Source organism: Rhipicephalus microplus, chromosome 6, assembly GCF_043290135.1.
Source record: "Rhipicephalus microplus isolate Deutch F79 chromosome 6, USDA_Rmic, whole genome shotgun sequence".
NCBI classification, from domain to species: Eukaryota; Metazoa; Arthropoda; class Arachnida; order Ixodida; family Ixodidae; genus Rhipicephalus; species Rhipicephalus microplus.
Window position 1 is genome coordinate 74,467,765 of NC_134705.1, and position 23,756 is coordinate 74,491,520.

Here is a 23,756-nt window from a genome sequence, read left to right on the forward strand (position 1 = left end):
TTTATTTTTTTGTTCACTTCACCGCGATGCATAACTGTACAACGGTGAAGTGTTGGCAGCACGCACACTCTCATACTACAAAACGCACATAAGCAAGGGGTTGTTTGCAAGTAGGGAATTTCAGGAGTAAAGTCAATGCGAATCCAGTAGCGGTAAAACCGAATTGAACGCCTAGACGAACCTAATACTCTTCTGATAGTTTTCAAAGAATAAGAAAACCTTCTTAAATATGCGAGAGCTCCACAGCAGCTTATTTGCAATAAATATACACAAAGCGTCACCAAATAATACTAAAATTATGAAAAATTTATATATGCCACGTACAGTGGGACTAGATGATATACGAAGCACGAAAGAGAAATGTTGATATGTCACTTTAAAATCAGCACAGCGTTACGAGGTGAAAGTAAATGATGCCGTACATGACTTCCGTGTCATGATTATCAGGGTTGGATGTGTCGTTTACCTTCGTCATCCATTCACGTCACTTGGTACCAAATTTAGTATATGTGAAGCTAGCGAAATGACCGCGAGCACTCTATGAGCGTGGTATGTTGTCATGTTCTTACCTGACCCGTGTGTCAGGATTATCATGTTTGCGCCAGTCATATATTTCGTCAGCCATTGACGTCACGTAACACCAAATTTGGTATATGTGGAGCAAGCGAAACGGCCGCGAGCGCATCATGAAGGGCCCAATATACTCCAATGTAGCACTGACGCGCGCGAACGCTGGGCACAGCGAGGCTACGTTAGCAAAATGCAAAAATTCTATCGTCAGCGCGGCCCGGCGGCAGCCGGCGTGAAATGCGACATGCTGTATTTCACTCGCATGGGTCACCCAGACAAAACAGCGTCTCCCCCTTTTCGTGACGGAGAGACGCCGGACGCACTCTAACGCGCATGCGTCAAAGCAACGCAGCGCGGCGCGCACCTGCAAGTATATGGCCGGACCAACGCCTGACGTAGCAACGCCGGCGTGACGCGACAAAACGAACGCCGGCGAGCACCCGCACCGTGTCACGTCGAAGTGTATTGGCAGTTGACTGTGGCATGTAGTCATGTCCTCACATGACACGCATCTCATGATTATCATGCTTGCATCAGTCAGGTACCTTCGTCATCCATTGGCGTCACGTAATACCAAATTTGGCGCATGTGAAGCAAGCGATACAGCCTCGAGTGCATCGTGAGTGTGGCATGTAGCCATGTTGTTAGATGACACGCATGTCGCAATTGTCATGTTTGTATGTGTCATATACATGTGTTGCCCGTTCGCGTCGCGTAATACCGGGTTTCGTGCATGTGAAGCTAGCGAAACGGCCACCAGTGCTTATGAGCATAGCATGTAGTCATGTTGGTAAATGATACTCACCTTATGTTCATCATGTTTGCACCAGTATCATACCTTCTTCATTCATTCACGTCCCGTATTACCAAATTTGGTTCAAGTGAAGCTGGCGAAAAGGCCACTAGCACATCATAGGCGTGACATGTAGTCGTGATGTTCTATGACGCGCATCTCATGATTATCATGTTTACACCAGTCACATACCTTTGTCATCTGTTCACATACTATATTACCAAATTTGGTACATGTGACGCCAGCGAAACGGCGCGGGTGCGTGATGAGCGTGGCATGTGTTCATGTTGTTAGATGACACGCATGTCATGATTTTCATATTAGGTCTTGTCGCTTGTGTTCGCCATGCAATCATGCTATACCATATCAGTTTGGCAACATGCCTTGTAAACGAAACCACCGCAACAGCTGAAGAACCATGAAATGTAAATCAAGCAATTCATGACATACATATCACAATTTTCATGTTATGACTAGTTCAACATGTTCTTCATACAGCAATGTTATGCCATACCAAGTTTGGTATTGATACCACTATCGAAACGGCCAGGAGAGCTAAAAGACGTAAGCGGCCATATAGATAGATAGATAGATAGATAGATAGATAGATAGATAGATAGATAGATAGATAGATAGATAGATAGATAGATAGATAGATAGATAGATAGATAGATAGATAGATAGATAGATGGACGGACGGACGGACGGATAGATAGATAGATAGATAGATAGATAGATAGATAGATAGATAGATAGATAGATAGATAGATAGATAGATAGATAGATAGATAGATAGATAGATAGATAGATAGATAGATAGATAGATAGATAGATAGATAGATAGATAGATAGATAGATAGATAGATAGATAGATAGATAGATAGATAGACGGACGGACGGACGGGTGGACGGGCGGGCGGACAGACAGACAGACAGACAGACAGACAGACAGACAGACAGACAGACAGACAGACAGGCAGGCAGACAGACAGACAGACAGACAGACAGACAGATAGATAGATAGATAGATAGATAGATAGATAGATAGATAGATAGATAGATAGATAGATAGATAGATAGATAGATAGATAGATAGATAGATAGATAGGTAGATAGATAGATAGGTAGATAGATAGATAGATAGATAGATAGATAGATAGATAGACAGACAGACAGACAGACAGACAGACAGACAGACAGACAGACAGACAGACAGACAGACAGACAGACAGACAGACAGACAGATAGATAGATAGATAGATAGATAGATAGATAGATAGATAGATAGATAGATAGATAGATAGATAGATAGATAGATAGATAGATAGATAGATAGATAGATAGATAGATAGATAGATAGATAGATAGATAGATAGATAGATAGATAGATAGATAGATAGATAGATAGATAGATAGATAGATACACTCAAAGGTGCCGAAGTTTGTTGAGAAATGCTTCGCATTTAAAACTGTGATAAGCTTGTACACATCAGTAACCAGAGACTTTGAAATACTTTTCAACTGTAGGCCAAAATTCCACAGCAACTACGCTATTCAGGTTGAAACTCTATCACCAGCTTTTAAGTAAAACTGCCGCATAAAATCTGAACAATTCTGAACCGAACACCATGCATTAGGCTAAATATTTATTGCAACAGGCAAATATATCCGTACATATACCATGGAGCAGAGGGCATGTGAAAATCAAGTGTTGAAAGCTGTATCTGTAAGAACCATTTACGTGCACAGAAGACTTGCGCGTTTTTTACTCGTGAAGCTGAATGCAGCCTTTGTCCCTAACTTCAATGATGAAGACATGAAATGATTAATGCAATGCAGCTGCACCATGGTACAGAGTAAAAGTGGAGTTCGCAGCAAAAATGCTTTATCTGGTAATGTTTATAGCATCAATAGTTTTGCCAATACTTGGGCTGCATTATTGTGGTAATTACGCGATTACAAGAAAAAAATAAACATTTAGCTGTTTCAATGTTTTGCTGCTTCAGGGTTGACCCATAGGGGCCGATTATTTTTTTAATATTTGCTATTTCGTATATGCACTGTTCAATTTGACCAGCAAGTGCTCTTTGATTTGTTGTTCAAATATTCGCATGCCCCAAGTAATGTTGTTGCCACCAATGACCCACCATCTTTCTGTGTGAATGTGATTGGGCATCTGTAAGCATCACGAGTTTTGTGCTGTTTTCTGAAAAAGCTTAGGAAGCATTCAATTTCTGGCTCAAGTTTAGTGAATTGCCTTCATACTCTGGGTGCTTTGTTGCAAAAAAAATTATAAATGCAAAATCTCATATGAACAAGTAAATGTTGCCATAAAAAATAAAATGCAATATGTTAATTGTTTTTGCCACAGAATTCTGGATATGAGATGATTATTAGGCGTTCACAAGATGTGCTGAAAATGAAAAAAAGTTATTTGCCATAGCGAAATGCTTCACGAATGTGAGGTCCACATATATTGCTACTTCAGCTTTGTGAATTGCTATATATATTTGTGACGACAATAACACATGCCGCACAACACACCACATTGAGGCGTCTTTTGGCCTTTGGGAATAAAAATATAGTTATGCTAGAGATAAATTTAGCATCTAAATGACAAGCCTGACAACTAAGTAGATGCATATTGCCACGTGTGTTTCATTTACATAAAGTCGGGTTTTACTCACAAAGACTTTAAGCAACACTCGGCGCAGGAGGCGCAGCAGTGTTTGAGAAGCTCCGCGATAACTTGAGATCACACTGTTATGCTTGTGGACAGGACGCGAATAGTCTAATAGTTACACAGTCACCAGCAATAACCCAAGACCGGGGATAGCTCCTGGTATTATAACCTTAGGTAAAGCACAACCATTCTTCAACTTTGCTTAAACAACTTTGCAACTTTGCTCCGCCTGTATTCAAAGTCATATTACGTACGTACTGCCCCACGTCTAGGGCAAACACCTATTTATCTCATATCCTCCCGCTTCAACGTCTCCAAAACCAAGCCGTTCACATCCTACCATTCAATACTATACTCACCAGCTTGTCCCTGCATTTTCAGCAGCAAAGCGTACTAACAGTGTGAAAGTTATTCAAATATAAACTGGGGATCCTTGTATTTAGCTGTCTAAATGATTCCGCCAAAGCCAGTGCCTTGCAAAAATTTTGAATAGTAGGCGCTAATCTCACCAGGTTTAACTCTACCAACAATTTTTACTACCACGTACACGCAATAACTATGGCAAACACGCTACCATACTTCTTCCCATGCATTCTTGGAATTCAAATCCACTATGCACTAAATATATGTCATTCAACACTTTTAAAAAAGAACATCATCTCATTTCTCAATCATAACTAATCTGTATCTATATATTGGCATTCTGTTACACTTAGAGCTAATGCTGTATTACTTCTTTTTACATTTATTATTCATACAGATTTGAGTTGTCTGGAGTATCATAAAGTCTTTTTTGTTCCAGATTTTGCTGCCATTTTCCTCATAGCCATGTATAATTACTGAGAGGTGTTTTATTACCTTTCTTACTAGAATTTATAATTTAAGTTTGCCTTGTCTTTCTTTCTTTAACAATCACTTCAAATCAATGATTAGGAATGTGCCAGAAATTAGTCATTTCACAGTGCAGTACACCCAGCACTCCAAAGGTTGAGGAGGGTTCAGCTTTGCTTTCACCTTTGATGACAGACAGCACTGTCTTGTAACTGTGCTTGCAGATGACACAAAAAAAAACAGATTTTGCTTGTAGAAGGATAAGTTAAAGCAAACAAGTCCAGCACTACAAGCTTTCTTTGCAACTTTTTTTATTCAATGTATATATAAACCCTCAATAGGAGCAAGTTTGCTCTGGCAATTCATGGGTTCATTCTACATTTTCGATTGTTAGCAAAGCTTTTGTTGCACAAAAGTTTCTTGTCAAGCATAATGAGAAATTACGCTTAGTAACAAAGGTTATGTTGCAGAACAGTTTCTTGTCAAGCAGAATGAGATATGAAATGTGCTAAACGCCTTCAGAAAAGTCCACTAAGGTAGATGCTGTCCTCATTGCAACAGTTGTCCGCACTGAGCCGGGTAGCATTACCCGGCAGTATTCCACCTCCGGTCCCTGATCCACATTGCTTCAGAGGCCAGCCTTCAAGTGGGGAAGGAGAGAACAAAATGCTTTTAAATTCCGGATTCAGCAACCTGCTGTCTAGCGACATTTTTTCTTGTTTTTCAGGACAGTTGCTTGCGAAGAAGTCTGCTATTATAGGTGTGTCAACATCACAGAGCAAGTCACAAGTCACGTAACATTGAATGCAAGAACCAACAGCTGCACAAGCGGCTAAATCAAAGACTGTACTCAAATAATGGAAGCATAGGGAGGTTTGAATTGTGAAACAATTATGCGACGTGATCCCGTACTTAATCTACTAGACTGCTCTACCATTCAAGCTGAATACAGATGAATTACAATACTGAATAGAACCGATACTCTAATAGTGAGATGAAAGACTGCCAAGTACTTGCTGACTGCGAAATTCAGAAGCGAGTCAAAGAGGGCCATTCTCGTTTGTCAAAATGGCAAGCCAGTAGGAACATTTGAAGACTGCCTGGTACGTCGGCCTCAATGGCACCTTCAAAGTGGCCTCCACAGCCGTCATTCGGAAGGAGTACAGCACTTTTTAAAGGCGAGTTTACTCGGCCATGTGAATTTAATGGATACAAAAGTGACTGAGAAAGTGAGAAGCATTAAAGTGGTGATAAGATGTCTTATTTTCTATAATAAATTCAAGTTTTCTGTGGAACATCAGGCAATTTTAGGGACTTCATGCTGCAATCTGGCTAGTAGCGATCACATCAGGTGCCAAAATGGCCGCTCAGCGTCATATAAACTATTCAAATGGCTGCTTGCGGTTCGGAAATGGAGCCACAGGGTGTGGCAGCCGAGTGAGCTTCACGATTTCTTACACAAGCACATGACTAGATGCTCATATTGTGTTACGATGTCAGGGCACTGTAAAAATGCAAAGTAGCTTATAAAAGCGTACTTTAATTGCTTTGGGGCAGGGTACTCACACTTTGCAGTGATTTTCTAGATCATTGAAGGCTGGGCCTTTAATTTGACGCAAGAAAATAAAAAGTTTGCTGTCAGTACCCCTTCCTCAGCCCAGGAGGTTTGAAAACAAGTGCTGCGGAAGTGAAGCAAGCTTAAGCAGTTGAAAAAGACTAATGATTTCTCGCATAAGGAACTGGCAGGACTGAAATAATAAATTAAAAAGGTTAAAAATGACTAAAAAAGGTGCTGTGTCTCTGTTTTACGTGCAGTCTTTTCACATATCACCTGTTAGTAACTTGTATGATAGGCCAAGGCTAGCATGCATTAGAACAAAATGTGAACTAACTATTCCAACATCACCAAACTTTATAGTGTTTTGGAACAATGCATACCTACGGGTCAATTACATGGCATTGTACCATTTTGTTAGTTGCCACTTTGAGTATAGTTATCTTATCATAGTCAGCATAATACGTATAAATTCCACATCACCTGTAATCCTGAGGTGTAATGATGTTTTTTATACTTTTGCGTGGAGCCAGAACTAGCACTGTTGCAAAGGGCCAATGTTTTTCTCAGCAAGGTGCTGCAAACAGACTATATACTGCTCATAAAGTGATCATTCGCAACCCTACAGCTAGTGTAGCATTCGCTGTCACGTGCACTCAGCCCACCATTATAATTTCTTTGCTTTACGCGAACGTGCATTGTCTGTAAAAAAAATGCCGAGGAGGGTGCATTTTTAAAACTACGCGCCACTTAGCTGCAGCTGGTGATTCTCCTCATTCTCAGGACATTTGTCAATTAGTGGACGTGTAAAGAATGCAAGCTCAAACCACTAACATTTCCGGATTGCAGTTTTGATGTACACACTGCAGTCTTTCATACACTAACTGCAGTAATTTGCAACATGATGCTTACTTTGGGCACCAGATCATAAAGATTCACTTATGCCTTCACCAAAATACCTAGCAGTATTGCAGTGAAGCCTAAATAAACGCGTGCGTACTTTTTTATTGCTTTATAGCTTTCGATAAACACTCGAAGCTGTGGGTTTCACTTTATTTTTGTTGTTGTTTGATTTATTCCTCTGAAGTCTATGCGCACTAATGACACTGTGCAACAGTAGCAATAGTCGTGCTCTTGCTGGTTAGCCTAGTAATCGAAGCTGTGGCTGCCCGAGTAAGGTTTGCGAAGATGACTGCACCGATAGTCTCGTAAACAAGCATTTTACGGCTCTGTTCGGAACTGCAAAGAAGAAGAGAACTTACCGAGACCAGCATCTCGACGTCCTCTTAATCTGAAGAGGAAACGACTGTCCACTTCTTGGTGTCTCCTGCAATTGTTGAAAACGGACCAACACTGCTGGTGGCAGTGAAGTGCAGCGTCGATAGAAGCACGCTCACACTGTTCTTTTGGCACACTTGAAGTTACTACGCGTCTCTCCAAATGATCGGAAGGCGTTTTTCACGATCAAGATCGCCTCAGGGAAGACACCACAGTTATTTAGTTTTGCCTGGCAGCTGCCAGCAGAATCGTCATGGGCGCAGCTATGCTTGCTGACGCGATCACAAATGAACCAATGAGCGCGCAGCTACCGAGAGCCTTGTGAGGCCGTGTGGCGCAGTGGATTGTGGGGGTGTCTATTCGTTCGCCGTTGTAAACTCGCTCTCCAGGACCTAGGAACCCAGCGTCAACCCATGACACCCACTGTAAGGAATACAGGGGCCACGCGAGCTGAGAAACGACGCTCGCTTGCAAACTGGAGACCAACTGCAACGCCCGTGTACTTTTTGACCGAGCAGGGAGGCTCAGACCATGGCGAAGAGCTAGATGACGTAACAAAAAAACTAAACAAAGAGGGTCCTGGCTTCCACCCGACGAAATGAAGAGAAGCTGTTTATTTGTCTCGCACAAGCCTATTGCACATATCTGTTTTTGTTGATGAAAAGGAATGGAGTGCGTTAGTTGACAGCGGAGCAAGCATCATTGTTATAAACGCAAATATTTTTGAGAGGGCGAAAGTAAAGCGGGAAAGGCCAGTAGAAATACACGGATACGATAGAAGGCGAGATGTTCACAATAAATGGACTTGTCTAACAATATCATGTCTCGGCAACACTGTCACTGCGAAAGCATTGGTACTCGAAGTAGCGCCGTATGAATTACTCCTTGCACGTCCCGTCATCAGTGCGCTTCACCTTAATATCTACTAGACAGGAGAAATTACCATAGAAGAGAAGCGCCGCCATATCAACGCCACAGTTTCGCCTTCAAGGACTCCACGGAAGCCATCGTCAGGTGAAGACTCATGGACGCTCTACCCGCAACTGATGTGCTTAAAAGGATATCCTACGGCAACTACAAAGCTTGAGGTACCATTCAAGCTAAATTACACGAGGGTGGTGAGAAAAAAGTTTTTTAATATGTCACGAGAGAAGAGAATGTGGCTTCAGAACAAGAATCAAAGTATGTTGGATGCACAGATCATCCGTTCATCCACGGCAACGTTCGCTTCGCCCATCACCATTGCACCAAAAGAAGATAGAAGTCCTCGACTCTGCATGGAGCCCCACCACGGTGGTCTAGTGGATAAGGTACTCAGCTGCTGACCCGCAGGTCGCGCGTTCGAATCGCGGCTGCGGCAGCTGCATTTCCGATGGAAGCGGAATCGTTGTAGGCCCATGTGCTCAGATTTGGGTGCACGTTAAAGGACCCCAGGTGGTCGAAATTTCCGCAGCCCTCAACTACGCCGTCTCTCATATTCATATATTGGTTTTGGGACGTTAAACCCCACATATCAATCAATCAACTCTGCACAGACTACAGACAAATTATTGAGTAGACTGAGATTTTCGGTTTTAATGCCATGTATGAGCTCTATCATAGATGGCAAGGGTGGCTTCAGATGTTTCTCGCGCATTGACCTATGTAAAGGATTTTGGCAACTTCCGCTTTCTGAAAAATGTAAGAAATATTCTGCCTTTATTATGCCCTTTGACATTTATGAGTATAACCGACTCCCATTTGAATGGTAGAACTCACCCACTTGGTTCCAGAAAATCAGGAACGACGTCTTGCGACCATTTTTCGGGAAGCTTTGTAACGTCCACATAGGCCATATAATAGTATTCTCCCGCAACAAAGCAGAGCACTCAAACCATCTGGCTAGTGTACTTCCAGCACTTTGTGATGCAGAGCTCAAAATTAATTACAAGAGGAGTGAGTGTTCCCAAAGCAAAGTGGTGTTTCTCGGAAGAGTATTTGACGGCCAAACATAGACAACAATACAGGAATCAGTCGAACGAATCGCAAAAATGCATTAGCCACATCACTTGCACCCTTTGTGGGTATTTCCGTGTTTTGCAGGGCGTTTCCGCCCGTTCGGTAGAGATTATGTGACGTAAACCAAATACCTCCCAAAAATAACTAAGAGTGTGCCACTGCAGTTAACGGCAGAGTGTGAATCTGTTTATCGCAGCCTTGTGACCGTTATTTCGTCAGATTCGGTTTCGACTGTTTCAGACTTCAAATTGCCCTTTGAACTGAACACCGATGCTTTTTATTATGGCACAGCCGTAGTGCTTTACCAGAGAGATACCGACTCTCCACGGAGCCGCCAACAGAGGGTGGTCGGGTAGTATTCGCGCACCTTTTCGAAAACGCAACTGAACGACACGACTACAGAGGAGGAAGCCATTGCAGTCCTAATGGCCGTATGCTATTTCAGACCTTACCTGAATGGCAGGAGCTTCACGCACTTTAATAATCACCAAGCCTTTGTGATAATATCTGCCATGGTTGTGCCAGCGATACTCAGACGTCCAGTGTGTGCCCTGCGGTGGCGAAGATGATGCGATTTGTGCACGTATGTGCCGTGCGGAATCGACTACGAAGACGGCGACAGCGTGAGCAGCAGCCTCTCGAGTTCGTAACCAAGATTTCGGCAGTGCGAGGTGCAGCGTTCGAGGCCGGACTACCTCGTGGGGCGTCTGACCCATAGGTTCCACCCCGGCCACGTCGCTGCCTTTCTACCAGCTGGTGCTCAGCCTCCGCTAGGCGAAAGGCCCAGGACGGTCGACGTGGCGCTCGACCCACTCTACTGCTGCTCGACTGATCCAGGAGAGCTGGCACCGGGCTCCTGAGACTGCCTGCCCATTCCTGAGCAAGGATTCCTGAAACCTGGCTTTGCCCCGCTGGTCCAGAAGGGCTAGCGTGGATCTTCGTGCCGCGCTGCTGGTGCCCAAGGGCACAACTACCTGCCGCTGGAGGACGTCTGTCGTCGACTCCAGTTAGCCGACTGTGGCGTCGAGCCAACCGAGTTGCGACCGCACGCGCTGGCGTCGCATCAACAGAACTTCGCCACCAGAAGGTTCCGACAAGACTACGATGACGGCCCAGGCAACGACGTCGCCAAAGTTAACTGTAGGCCGGACGTTCTCTATATTTCCCTAACTTGTTCGCGAGCACGTTAGCCCTAGTGTGTATTCATGTAAAGGTGCGAAGTGTGTGAAATATTTCTCTGACGTTTGTTTGTGTACAGGCGTACTAACAACTTCTTTCTAGCATGGTCTTGCCCCGATATAACATCACAAACTGGCGAGCCTGCCAGGATCTGCCCGTTAAACCAGCGAAAGAAGACAGTTTCGCTCGCGTGAAGACACACACGTCCAAACTGCACCATGGAATCAGACAAACTCACCACTGTAGGGCTCCAACTAGGCTAGGCAGGTGCAGAGCTTCACAAGTGGATTGATGCCCAGCAAACTGAGCTAAGAGATGAGAGAGCTGCAGAACGAGATGCTTCCAAAGAAGCTGATGAGAGGGAGCGCGAAATTCTTGATCTTAATCTAAACCTTCAGGAAGGAGCCAAGAATGTGCCAGTAGCAGCGACTGAGGATTTGCCTACGCCTAGCACCTCCTCATCTGTGAATCCACACAAGTTACTACCTTTTTTTGACGAGAAACGCAATGATTTGCATGCGTATCTTCAGCGTTTAGAGTGTGTCGCGACCAGACAGAATTGACTGGAAGAAAACGGGGTCTCGCTGTAAGCATGTGCCTAACCGGAGACGCGTTAACCGTGACCGCCGGATGTTTGCTGCCGATTCCCTGGATTACCAGAAGGTAAAGAAAGCGCTACAGCGGCGATTTGAGTTCACGTACAAAGTTATCAGGAGGCGTTTAGAAAAGCGCCAGCAGCAGATGGCGAAACTGGGATGCAGTTAGCAGCAAGAATTTCGAGCTATTTCGACTATTTATTCGACACGGCAAATGTATCCGAAACCTATGTATGTCTAAGAGATAACGTGATTGCTGAGCAATTCTTACGTTGTTGCCATCCCAGGCTACTAGTATTCCTAAAGGAGCGAGAATGTAAATCATTAGATGAACTCGCTAACCTGACGGACTGATTCCTTGAGGCCCAGAATTCGCCTAATATATGAAAAGGTATTGAAACTGCGAACAATTCCAATAGAGAGCTCACCGAAGCGCCGCGGAAACCAGCCCAAAATTGCATACTTTGTCATCGTTTTGAACATTTGGCTCCCTACTGCCGCAATCCACTTAAGCAGATACTCAAGTGCAAGTTGTATGGCAAAACAGGACACTTAGCAGAAAATAGCCGAAGCAAGTCTCGAGACGACAACACGAGTTCTTCCTGCGCTTTTACCGAATCCAAACCTTCCCAGGCCCGTACTAAAAAGCGTCTGGACATCTAAGAAGGTAGATTCCTTATTCCAGTCACCATGGAAACAACACCGTGCAGCATGCAGTACGTTTCCTGGTCGACGGGATGCCAGTGGTTCGAGGTGTACTGCTAGTAAGAGTGGTTCGAGTACTCCGTGACACGGGATTCAACACGGCAATCGTCCAACGGGAACTCATTCTTGACGTCTGCTTGACAGGCAAGACAATCAGCGTCGTTCTGCTAGACGGGTCATCTAGCCATCTCCCGGAAGCTGAGGTACACATCAACACACCGTATTTCACAAGGGGGCTGAGAGGGGCTCGTATGGACCAACCGGTGTATGATGTCGTCTTGGGAAACCTACCAGGCGTCCGAGAGTCGTGTGATCCAGACTCTGAGTGGAAGCAGGCGGCTCATACGCAGGTGGATAAGTTAATAGTGGAAACACCTACGACCAAGTCACCTGTTAACTCAAAATCGGTTTCGCCTAGCGTGGTGAACGCCAAGGCCAAACAACACGATAATAAGAAGAGCAGGCGTTTGTACGTCTCAACAACAATGTTGCCCGACGTTACATTAGCACAACTCGTCGAGGAGCAGCGAAAGAATTCCACCCTGAAACCTACTTTTGACAAAGTCAATAAAGACTTCAAATCGGGAAAGGGCCACTTCTACGAGTTTATTGAAGATATAGGGTTGCTTCACCGTCGCTACCGGCTTGTGATAGGCAGAACGTTTAAACAAATGATAACACCGATACCATTCCGAGAAGACATCCTGGACATTGCTCATGCATGTATTATGGCAGGACACGAGGGTATCAAGAGAACTCCTAATCTATTCTTGAAGAATTTCATTGGCGTGACCAGGCCGGAGACGTCAAGCGCTTTGTCAAGTCTAGCGACAAATGTCTAAGAACTACCCGGAAGAGAAAATAAGAGTCGCACTACTAGACAACATGTATTTTATCCGCACACCTTTTAAAAGGGTCGTGGTTGACTTATTCGACCCCTTTTCTTTAAGATCTCACCGTGGGAACCGACATGTCCTAACGTTATTCGATTTCGCTACTCGGCATCCTACCGCTGTAGCACTCCCCACAATCGATTCAGTTCATGTTGCGGAAGCACTGATCGAGATTTTTTCTCGCATCGGCTTACCAAAGGAAATTATCACTGACCAAGGGGCAAGTTTTACCTCTAAACTGAAGAAAGATGCCAGTCGGCTTCTCTCTTTGAAGTTTCTAAAGACGACGCCCTATCACGCGATGGTGAATGGTCTTGTAGAGAACTTTAGTGGCACCCTCAAGACAATGTTGAAGAGAATGTGCCAAGAGAGGCCCCGCTCTTGGCATAGGTACCTCGCCCCGCTGCTCTTCGCGTATAGGGAAGTCCCACAGGCAAGCCTCGGATTCTCTCCGTTCCAACTAATTTGCAGCCGCCACGTCCGAGGACCACTTACCGTGCTTAGAGATCTGTGGACGAATGATGTGTTTGACACTGAAACTTCGACGACGTACACCTGCGTCTTCAATCGGCGCAGTCACCTGGAGGAGACTTGCAAAACAGCACACGAACAGCTGGGGAAGGCTCGGGCGAAACAAAAGACCTGTTATGACAGGAAAAGTCACCCAAGCAAGTTATCTCCTGACGAGAAGGTTTTCTTTTGCGGCCGATCTACTTAAACAAGGTTTTAATGCAGTGGAAAGGGCAGTTTCCTGTCATTACCTGGAACAATGACATTGATTACGTCATCAATGTTTGTGGAAAGAACAATATCTTCCACATAAACATGCTGGAAAAATAGCATAGCCAACAAAACCGAAACATGCATCAGTTGTTGCGGAGGCCCACGGGGGTTTCTCCGAAAATGACGAAGTAAAGGAGATGCCAATGTTGAACTTGCATTGCACACATTTACGCTCGAAGGTCAAGCTATCCCCGCACCTCACTGGTGATCAAGTGCAGAAGGTGCAGACACTTTTTAAGGAGTATGTGGACATTTTGTCTGACCTATCAGGAAGCCAGTGCTGGCGTAGTGTTCGCTACGTCTGACCTCCGATAAGCCCGTCCATGTTCAGCAATATCCCATGGAGTAGTCTTTTTCCTTACGTTATATAAAGTGTTGCGACAACGCTGGAGCCGACTACTTGAGCCGCCCATAACTGCCGGTCAGGCAGTCCCTTTTTTATTGAAACCCCTAACCCTCACTTGTGAATCCAGTCGCTCGTGGCAACTATATAAAATCGCAGTTATCTTGTATAGTTGACCTGTACGCAGCGCTTTGTAAGCGTCTGCTACTGCGACTATGTGAACACTAAAGTGAACATGCGGAACACTGCCCCTCGTTTTACCCCGCACCCTTGTGGTAGAATAGCTGTAAACAACTTTCTCAAAACAGGGGGTGATGTGACAATATGTGCCGTGATTGTGAAACCGGAACTCAGACCTCGAGTGTGTGCCGTGTGATGGCGAAGATGATGGGATTAATGCTCGTATGTTGCATGCGGAATCGACCACGAAGACGACGACCGCTTGTGTGCAGCGCCCTCGCGGGTTCGTGACCAAGATGTCGGCAGTGCGAGGTGAACTAAGTGCCAAGTGCGGCCGAAGCACGCAAGCACTTAGGATAAACAAATACGTAACGACCCATCATTCCAATAGTATACCTAACGGGTCGCGGCGCCAAAGTTCGCTCTAGTAACTATCGTAATAAACTCTAAGCCAAGTTCTTTGCAATACCAGTGCGCGTTAAGAAAGCCAGATGCTCGAAATTCCCGGAGCCGTTCAACACGGCGTCACTCATATTCAAATCATGGGGCTGGCGCTTTCAACACCAGACAATTTTATTATCATTCTCAATAATATTGATTTCATTAATATTATTAGTAGTAGTGCATCGTGATTGTTCTTATAAAGTAAATAAACAAATATATTGTTATTTTATTATTATTATATACTATTATTATTATTATTATTATTATTATTATTATTATTATTATTATTATTATTATTATTATTATTATTATTATTATTATTATTATTATTATTATTATTATTATTATTATTATTATTATTATTATTATTATTATTATTATTATTTGGAGCGCCACAATCACGCCCAGTAATCAAGCTTCCACAGGACTACCTCTCTCACTATTCTATTGCCCGAAATATGAAACTTGTAGCACTCTTCTGTTTTCACCTTGAATTTGTGCACCATGCAATTAAGACATGAAGCCACGTTTTCAATCTCACTGGTAGTGATATATAGGTGCGCCCGCAAAGCAAACACAGCATGCCTCGCTGCTTTCTTTTTTATGTGGACAGCATTGTAAATTTTAGCGCTCAGGCTAACACCAGCAACTGTGCTGCTATGTGCGATGACGCGTTTAGAGAGACCATGGGTGCATTTGACGGCTCACGGTTGTCCTACCCGTTGTGTCTTCTCTTCGACGACCGCTCGACCATCGGGGTCTCGTGTGAGAACCTCTATAACCGTTCCCCAAAATTTACTGTTCCCTGACTGACTGACTGACTGACTGACTGACTGACTGACTGACTGACTGACTGACTGAAGTGAACTTTATTTTGTCCTGAGAAGACAAGTCCCCCTAAGGGGGCTTGTCCGCGGGCCGCGTTCACGACGAGACCGGGAGGTGGAACTCGACGGCCAGGTCGTGGGCTCTTTGGACAGCCCGAAGTTGATCTTCCTCTTTCAGACTTGTGAGGAGAGCAGTACACTGTTCCTCCGTGGCTGATGACCCTGCAGCCGCGCGCAGCATAGGGCATTGCCACAGCATATGTTGCAAATAGCATCTCCGGAGCCCACATCGAAGGCAGCCCGGCTTTATTTCACTAATAAAACGTGAATAAGAGATAGGCGAAGGGTAAGAACCTGTTTGTAACAGACGTAAAGTGAGAGTTTGTGGTCTCATTAGATGAGGATGATGTTGAAGAAACTTGCTGCGCTCAAGGCGGTAGTGCTGACAAATTTCGTTGTACGTTAGAAGCGGGTCCCGCTGCCATGGCTCGCCCTGGGCCCTGGGACCTTACGCCGAGTAAGGTTTCGCGCCTGGGAGTGAGCTAGCTCGTTGGCGTTAGGGATGAGGGGGTGAGCATCTTGGCCCACGTTGCCGGGGAACCAGATCAAGTGTTTAGTATCAGCCCACGTTGCACGCGAGAACACGCGGGCTGCCTCTTTACAAACTGAGCCGGCGCGAAAGGCCTTAGCTGCGGCTTTGGAGTCTGTGTATACTGTTGTGCGATTCGTGGTCGTCAAAGCTAATGCTATCGCTACATGTTCCGCGCGGTCTGCATCCGTGTTGGGGAGTGTAAGAGAAGTGAGTTATTTACCTTGTAGCGACGTAACAGCTGCTACGAAGTGCTTGAAATTAACGTATTGAGCGGCGTCCACGAAAGCTACTGAATCGAGCATTGTTGCAGTGGTTTTGAGGAGGGTGGTTTCTCTAGCCTTACATCGGCCGGGGTTGTATTGCGGGTGCATGTTACGTGGGAGCGGAGAAATGATGACGCGTTCGCGAAGCTCAGACGGCAACGTGCACTTTCTTTGGTCGATGATTGGATAGCTTATTTTGAGATGCGCCAGGAGTTGACGTATCGCCTCAGTCGAGGAGAGTCGAGCAATCTGGGCTAGCTTCTGGGCCTCAACAATCTTACTGAAAGTGTTATGAAGGCCTAGCGCCATAAGTTTCTGTGTGTTGGTATGTATGGGGAGCCGAAGTATCTGTTTGATATTCTTTCTAATGATCAGATTAAGCTTCTTTGTTCTCATCTCATTCAGTCCAGGGGAGCCCTCTGTCTTTTTAATTCCTCCTTATACCTACCTCCTCTTGTGAACAACAGCTGATACGTCCAACATTGTTAAAAAGAGTTGCGGGGTTTCATTTCCTCTTTTAAACCAACCACCCTTGACCCCCACCTCTCGTAGAAAGCCTACCCATTTCAGAGCTGGATTATTTCACGTCCGACAAAATCATTTATATTATTGATGAACATTAGTTCTCATTTCTTTCGCTGGATACAAGTATGCCTAACATAGAGTATGCTAGATTTACCACGAGGTTGGCCAACTCTTAGCTGCTACATTGTGTCGTGCCATCGTGGGTGGATCTGAAAAAGGAATCAGCTTGATGATTGCTCTGAATGCCGTAGTGACTAGGTGATCATTGAAATATAATGTGTTGTTTTTCTTATAGCTTCCTGGTAAAACTACCTGGTTTGCGCAAAGAGCTACTCAAGTCAGCGGAAAGGCTGACGTCGACCAGAGAAGGTAACCTTATAGCACTGCCTCGCAATCACAAAGAAATGTCGACGGATTACGTGGTTCAGCTTTGACAAAATGTAGGGTGGCACAGAGGCCAATTGTTGCGATCGAGATTGAAATCTCCAAAAGAAGAAAAGAGCAACAACGGTCGCAGGAGTTCAGGTGCCATCCACGGCGGCGAAGCCACGGCGGCAAAGGTGGCGTCTACGTTAAGCCGGAGCCAAACGGGTGTGTTGCCTCTGTCGGGGGGCCTTAAATGTCCAATCATCCGGCGTCGGCTCAACCCCATGGATCCCCTTTGTTCCGGACACGGCTCAGCCATACACGGCTAGGCGTGGGAGGGAGTAAAACCCCCTCCTCCGTTAGCTCAGGTCCATGGTGTCGCTATGCACCGAACGCCTGCTTGCGTAAACGCGCCTGCGGGGTAGCTCACATTTTTCAGATGATTATTGCAGTTTAAAGAAAGTAGCTCGTAACCGTCTCAGTTTTGCCTCAAATCAATGACACCCTCGATCGCCTCGATAGAGTTAATTACTTTTCGTGTATCGACCTTCGGAGCGGCTGTAAGCTAATTTCAGTAAAGTCCATGCACCGCGAAAAAAAAATTACGCTCGACGCTCTCCACTGGTTCAGAAGCTACCATTCGGACTCTGTGACGTGCGGGCAACTTTCAAGCGTATTGAAGACTGCAAGCTTCGAGTATATAAAATGTCCATCACCTTGTGTTACTCATGCCATGCCACCATCTATTCGCCAACGTTAGTAAGCTACCTCGCATGTCCGTCGGTCATTCTGAACGTTCATGGAAGAGCTGCTTTCGGGCTGACTTCTGCAAAGTGATTTGTCGGACAACGCTAAGTCATTATACATTATATACCCCCCCCCCTTGCGAACGATGCCTGAACTTAATCGGGTCCCTTTAAGGTGCGAGCAGTGCAAGTATTTCGGGTGCCGTGTTCTATGAAAAACATCGGAACATTAGTATAATTATGTTATTGTCCTCACTTTTTCTGCCAAAAAATGTTCAGCCAGCAGCACTTGGAGGACATCGCAAAACAGCAGAGCTGGTGGCCTACAGCCGGGCTGAATGAAGTGGATAGAATGGGAGTCAAGCTGCTTATGGGTGAATAAAATGTTAGGAGCAGAAGTGGATGTAGTCGTGAGTGTGGAACCAGAGTGCAGTGAGAGTGGCGGCAAGAGGGGCACATATAGAATGGAATGAAAGAACTTTATTTAGGACAGGCACATATCAGTAGGTGGATCCGCCAACGTTCTGTGGGTCAATGCCACTGCGATCTAGGGCTGTCTCTGGACATAAAGACATCGGCCAAGCACAGCTTCGCTGCTAAAGAAAGTTTTCTGCACGTGGCATGTCGAGCAAGCAGACTACCTTTCTGCCTGGATTGATCTGCTAACTGTGCCACCATAACTAAGCCATTTTGACCTGGCGTAGCATACAGAGCTACAAATGTATGTCCGTGGCCTTGTAAATAAAGCGGTCGTCGGTCAACAACAGCAAGGCAACGGTTCAGTCATTACTTAAGCAAGCTGTGTTCTCTTATCCGCCAAACATACATTTTCCATCACAAAGATTCCATGCCTAGCTTTATTGTAGGCCATGTTCTAGTTCGGGCTTTATCTGTGCAGCATAAGTTGTTCTATGTTCGCAAATCGTGGTGGTCTCTGCATGCTGTCGTCGTTCATGGACCCGTCTGGGTGATGCAGTCGCTGGGCAGTACGTCACGCAAGAATACTCGTTCGTGTTTTATTACAGGCCGGGGCTACCGAGTAAAAACTGACTGTCTGTCGGATCATCAGTTAGAGCGTCCGACCTAGCTTACGTTGAATTAAACCCCTTCATGCTCTGAATTGGCGTCTTCTGTTCTCACGTTCGCCGCACAGCGACGACGTCCATAATTATTGGCCATCATCGATCGTGGATCGCTTGTGCGTTGAGCTTATGAGCTACCTTGTTTGGCTGAAATTTTATTAGAATGCCTGGGTAAGGATCCTGTATACAAAAGTGCCTGATATTTTAGGAAATTGGCAGCTTTTTTTTTCTCTCAGTAGTGTTTTTACTCAGATATTTTCATTCGCTTGAGCGTAGGAAACTCGGAGATTATGTATGGGCCACCAGCAAGACTCAGCACAACCTCCCAACTTCCAACATTTAGGAAACACATTCATTACTACAATTAGTGGAATGGCGCAATGCGCACTCTTCTATCAGTAAGTGAGTGTTTTCACTGTGTTCTAGCAGGTATTAATTGTTTGTATTTTTTTACATTATAGGGGAATGCACATCGATAATGTTGCAGTACAGATTTGCGAAAACTTATGGAGTACTAATCTCAACTTATTTTATATCCGTGTCAATGCTATGGAATCCTGGTAAGTTATGAGTGCGTTTGTGTGTAATGAAGGGCTGCCACAATTCCTAACAATCCTTCACAAGAAAAAGCTTTCAATATTCGTTAGTTTTTGCAGCGCAGTTCCTGGCAACACGTTGTACAGCCAGCATGATATCTTTGTAGTTGAAATGAACACACATGAGGTGTTATGGCCTATGCTTCCCGAGGACTCGTGCTAAATATACTTACATAAAGATTCTTTGTTCCTGCTTGCTTTGTTTTATTGAAACTTCTGAGTCAAACTGCACAAATACAACCAGAGGTGTACAACGTAGTGCTATTTTGATCTGTTTTGATCCTTTACGGGAACTAGGTGCGGTTTTAATGTCTCCATAAAAGCTTATAACATTTATGCAAAGTGGGCTCTTCGAACTTTGGGAAGAAACTGCAGATACGTTACTGAGGTACTTGCTTTGTAATAGCGGTTGTTTCGCAGCCATTTAGCACGACGTGTTTGATGCCAATCTCGTCGATATCGCACGCAAAACCAAAACCCTTAAAGTATATGTCCGACTGTCTGTTACTGGTGCGTTTATCTATGCTTTGTTATGAAAGCCACACTTTCCGAGCGAACGTTAATTCAATGCTTGCTCGCCAAAAAAGATCCCAATTTGGTGTTTATCATCTTGCTAAAACTCCTTTTCAGTGCAGTGCTACCAAAGACACTATACATATACGCGAATAGACAGGTTTTTGCATTAAAAATTCCCAAACCAACCCTGCAAACACAATGAACTAGCTAGTTTTTGTCTCCTGGCATTTCACGTCTTTTCTGCACAATTCGTGACATCGGCTCTGAGGTCATGTGATGTCACGAGGAAATAAATTTTCAGATTGTTTCGTATGTGATATCATATCAGTTTTAAATTGCCTCCTACACTACTCTGCCAAGTAATAACACACCTGTGCTGCCTTGTCTCGCTGAACTATCTTGAGTGATAAGCTCACTTCATTTCATTTTGCGCTTTTTCGGCGGCGTAAGCAATGGTAAACGCGTGTAGAGGAAGAAACAATATCGTGGCAGGCTCAACACGTAGTGCTGCCATTTTTTACATCTTTTATGAAGAAATAAGTGGCCAAACGAATATAACGGATATAGTGAAGAGATATAAAGGCAAGAAACCACTCCTTCGTGTTTGGACTCGGAGTGGTTTTAAGATTCTGCCAATATTAGGATCCAAAATGATTGTCACGCAGGTGTCTTCAGCACGTTTTGAAACGGAATGCTCACCAGTTATTCAAAAAGAGGTTAAGCTTCATTAGACTCGTTGGTTCACTTTGCAGTTCATTCACGTACATTGTACGATGTGAGCTCGCACTGCGTACTAATATCGATTGATGGAGCAGCATTTTTGACATGGCTGCAATATTATTCGTTCTGCTGGCTATGTTTTGTCTCTCTTCGTTAATTGAAATATCTCATTCCAGATTAAGAAGGAAGTTATGTACAGTCCCAGAACTGTACAACTCATAGGTTTACTTGCCAAGGACATTAAAAAGCCTTGCACATATACGCCAACCCTTATATTACACTTTTGCTTCAATGCGCCGACATGCACATTTGAAGATTCCTGAACAGGGCATGCGTTAGCTCTATGACACGTATATATGTGTAGCAGCTTGAGTAGATGCAGGGTGCCGGTTTCGGGCGGACCGCAGCGCCATGTATGCGATAATAAAAACTGACACAAGAAATCAGAGAGAGCTTAAGCTTCGCCTTGACAAGCAGATTTGATAGCATTATCAGGGCTTGTGCACCGCCTTCTGAACTGCTGTCTTGCATCAGTTCTTTGTGGACGCCTTGAGCTTGCCGTAAGGATACGAGCCACTGTGTGCGTAACACTACCCGTTTCAAAGTATCAATAAATGCCTACTGCAGGCACAGGTCCCACATGCCCATTAGGCCGTAAATATTCATTTTATGCATCTGCAAAGGGCCCATTACATTTGCGTGTGGCAACACAAGAACCTTCACAGTTCTTCATAATCTCGGTAGTTCTGCTGCCGCTCATAGATAAATATGTCAGAGCGCTTCGTAATAGGCTGGTCCTTCAAACACGCACTCATTCCTCAATCGACACGTTTTGCCGCCAGGTGCAATTCTGCGCATCTGATGAGTAATAAATGATGCGCTGAGAAGAATTTTTATAAAAGGGAGCACGGGAACGCGTGGCCTACGCACTCCGGCGGCTGTTGGCAGTGCGTTCAAGCGGAAGCGGAAGCTACCACCGTCTCTTTTCGCGTCATCCCACGGCGAGGAAAACAACCATTCGTTATTGCTATAGAACCAGCGGCAAGATTGCGACCCCCTCCCCCTTCAATGTGATCACGCGAGAGCCGGTAATCAGCTTTAAGGGGTAGGAGTTGCAATCTTGTCGCTCTATATCAGCAACGAATGGTTGTTTCGCTCCCTGCGAATTGACGCGAAAAGAGACTGTGGTAGCTCCCGCTTCCGCTTGAACGTGCTGCCAGCAGCCGCCGGAGTGCGTAGGCCACGCGTTCCCGTGTTTCCTTTCATAAAAATTGAGACTGTAAACTATCGCTGCTGCTTGTAATAAACAGCCAATACGCTAAAGCAAAATAATAACGCATCGTAGTGATTTTTGTGGTTGTGTCCGATATTACTTACACTGCTTTGAACGTTTTTCTTTGCCTCAGAGTACGTGAACGCCGGCGGACCCGGAAATAACCTAGCTGGAAGGTGGAAAACAAACGCCTGGTGTCGGGAAGAAGGAAGTGAATGCAAACGTCCGACGCTAACAACAATGTTTACTCGTTGGTTCGCTAGATCAGATGGGAGCGCATGTTACAGTATTCTAACAAGTGGTTGTAAGGGGCCTCGCTACGCCACGGAGGGGCAGTGCAGAGTGAAGTGTGGAATAAGGCGCGGTTGATTTGACACGCGCAACCACCTCTCGAAGAAAAGCTACTTTTTATGCGAAATAAAGTGTTGCTTTTTTCTTAGGGTCATCTCACAATGCTCCCTGTGTGAAATATATTTTGTTCACCAATACATGAATTCCAAACTGAGCTACAAAAGTACACTAACTTTACTCACAATGTGTTTGTTCAATTAGTATTCAATAGCTAAAGTAGGAACTTGTATTAGGGGCGAATGCACCGTGAGCTTATCACACCTTGGATGCCGTGTCCTCTATGCTAGGAACCTCTTACGAGTTGGAGCTACAACGAATAATTTTTGTCATAACTCGTTCTTAATACTTCTAATGACAAAGCAAATACCCTGCAATCAGAGATCAACGCGCACTGTAAAGTGACAAAGCATTCGACAGACCAATGAAGGCCGAATGCCAAAAACGTTCTTTCCTTATTACACCATGGATCTCTATATTCTGTACCGATAATATGGTGGATAAATAGAAACGTATACTAGCTTCATTCGCCAACAGGCCAGGCGTCTGGCCAGAAACTTATAAGTGCAATTTACACAGATGCATTGAAGTTAGAGTCCCCTTCCACAGGGGCGTATCCGGAGGGAAAGGGGACTTATGGTGCTTCAGCTCTTCTCCTCCCCCCCCCCAAATTTTTCCCCCTTTTTTCCCACATTTATTGCTGACCAAAACAGCTATACGCACTGTAAATTGCCCTGGATTTTTTATATTCGTTTTATCAGTCGAACCCACACTGGTGCGAACAATGATGACCCCTGGTGGCACTCTATGTGATTACGCAGCGCATCAGACCATCAAAAATACTCTGCAAACAAAGGCGCAGTTCATGAATTACCAGTTTGCGCCACAGTGAGACGTTCATCCACGGGCTCCACTGTTCCTTGCTCAGGCGTGTTACGAAAGAGGAACTATTGCTGACAGCCAGATGGCCCGTATTTGACATCTGACAGCCAGATGGCCAGAGGACATGGCCTCTCTGTATAATTTAGAGGTCCGCGTAAGTGCACGATTGGCCAACAAAGAACACACAGA

The 23,756-nt window shown here is 44.8% G+C and overlaps 1 long non-coding RNA gene across 1 annotated transcript in view; it reads left to right on the forward strand.

Annotated features, from left to right (window-relative positions):
* LOC119168098 (uncharacterized) overlaps positions 1–22,793 on the forward strand; it is a 56,315-nt gene extending 33,522 nt beyond the window's left edge. Inside the window, exons 2-3 of the long non-coding RNA XR_012883894.1 lie at positions 19,694–19,792; positions 22,471–22,793. This is a non-coding gene — a long non-coding RNA (uncharacterized LOC119168098). The remainder of the gene's footprint in view (positions 1–19,693; positions 19,793–22,470) is intronic.
* Positions 22,794–23,756: the final 963 nt, after the last annotated feature.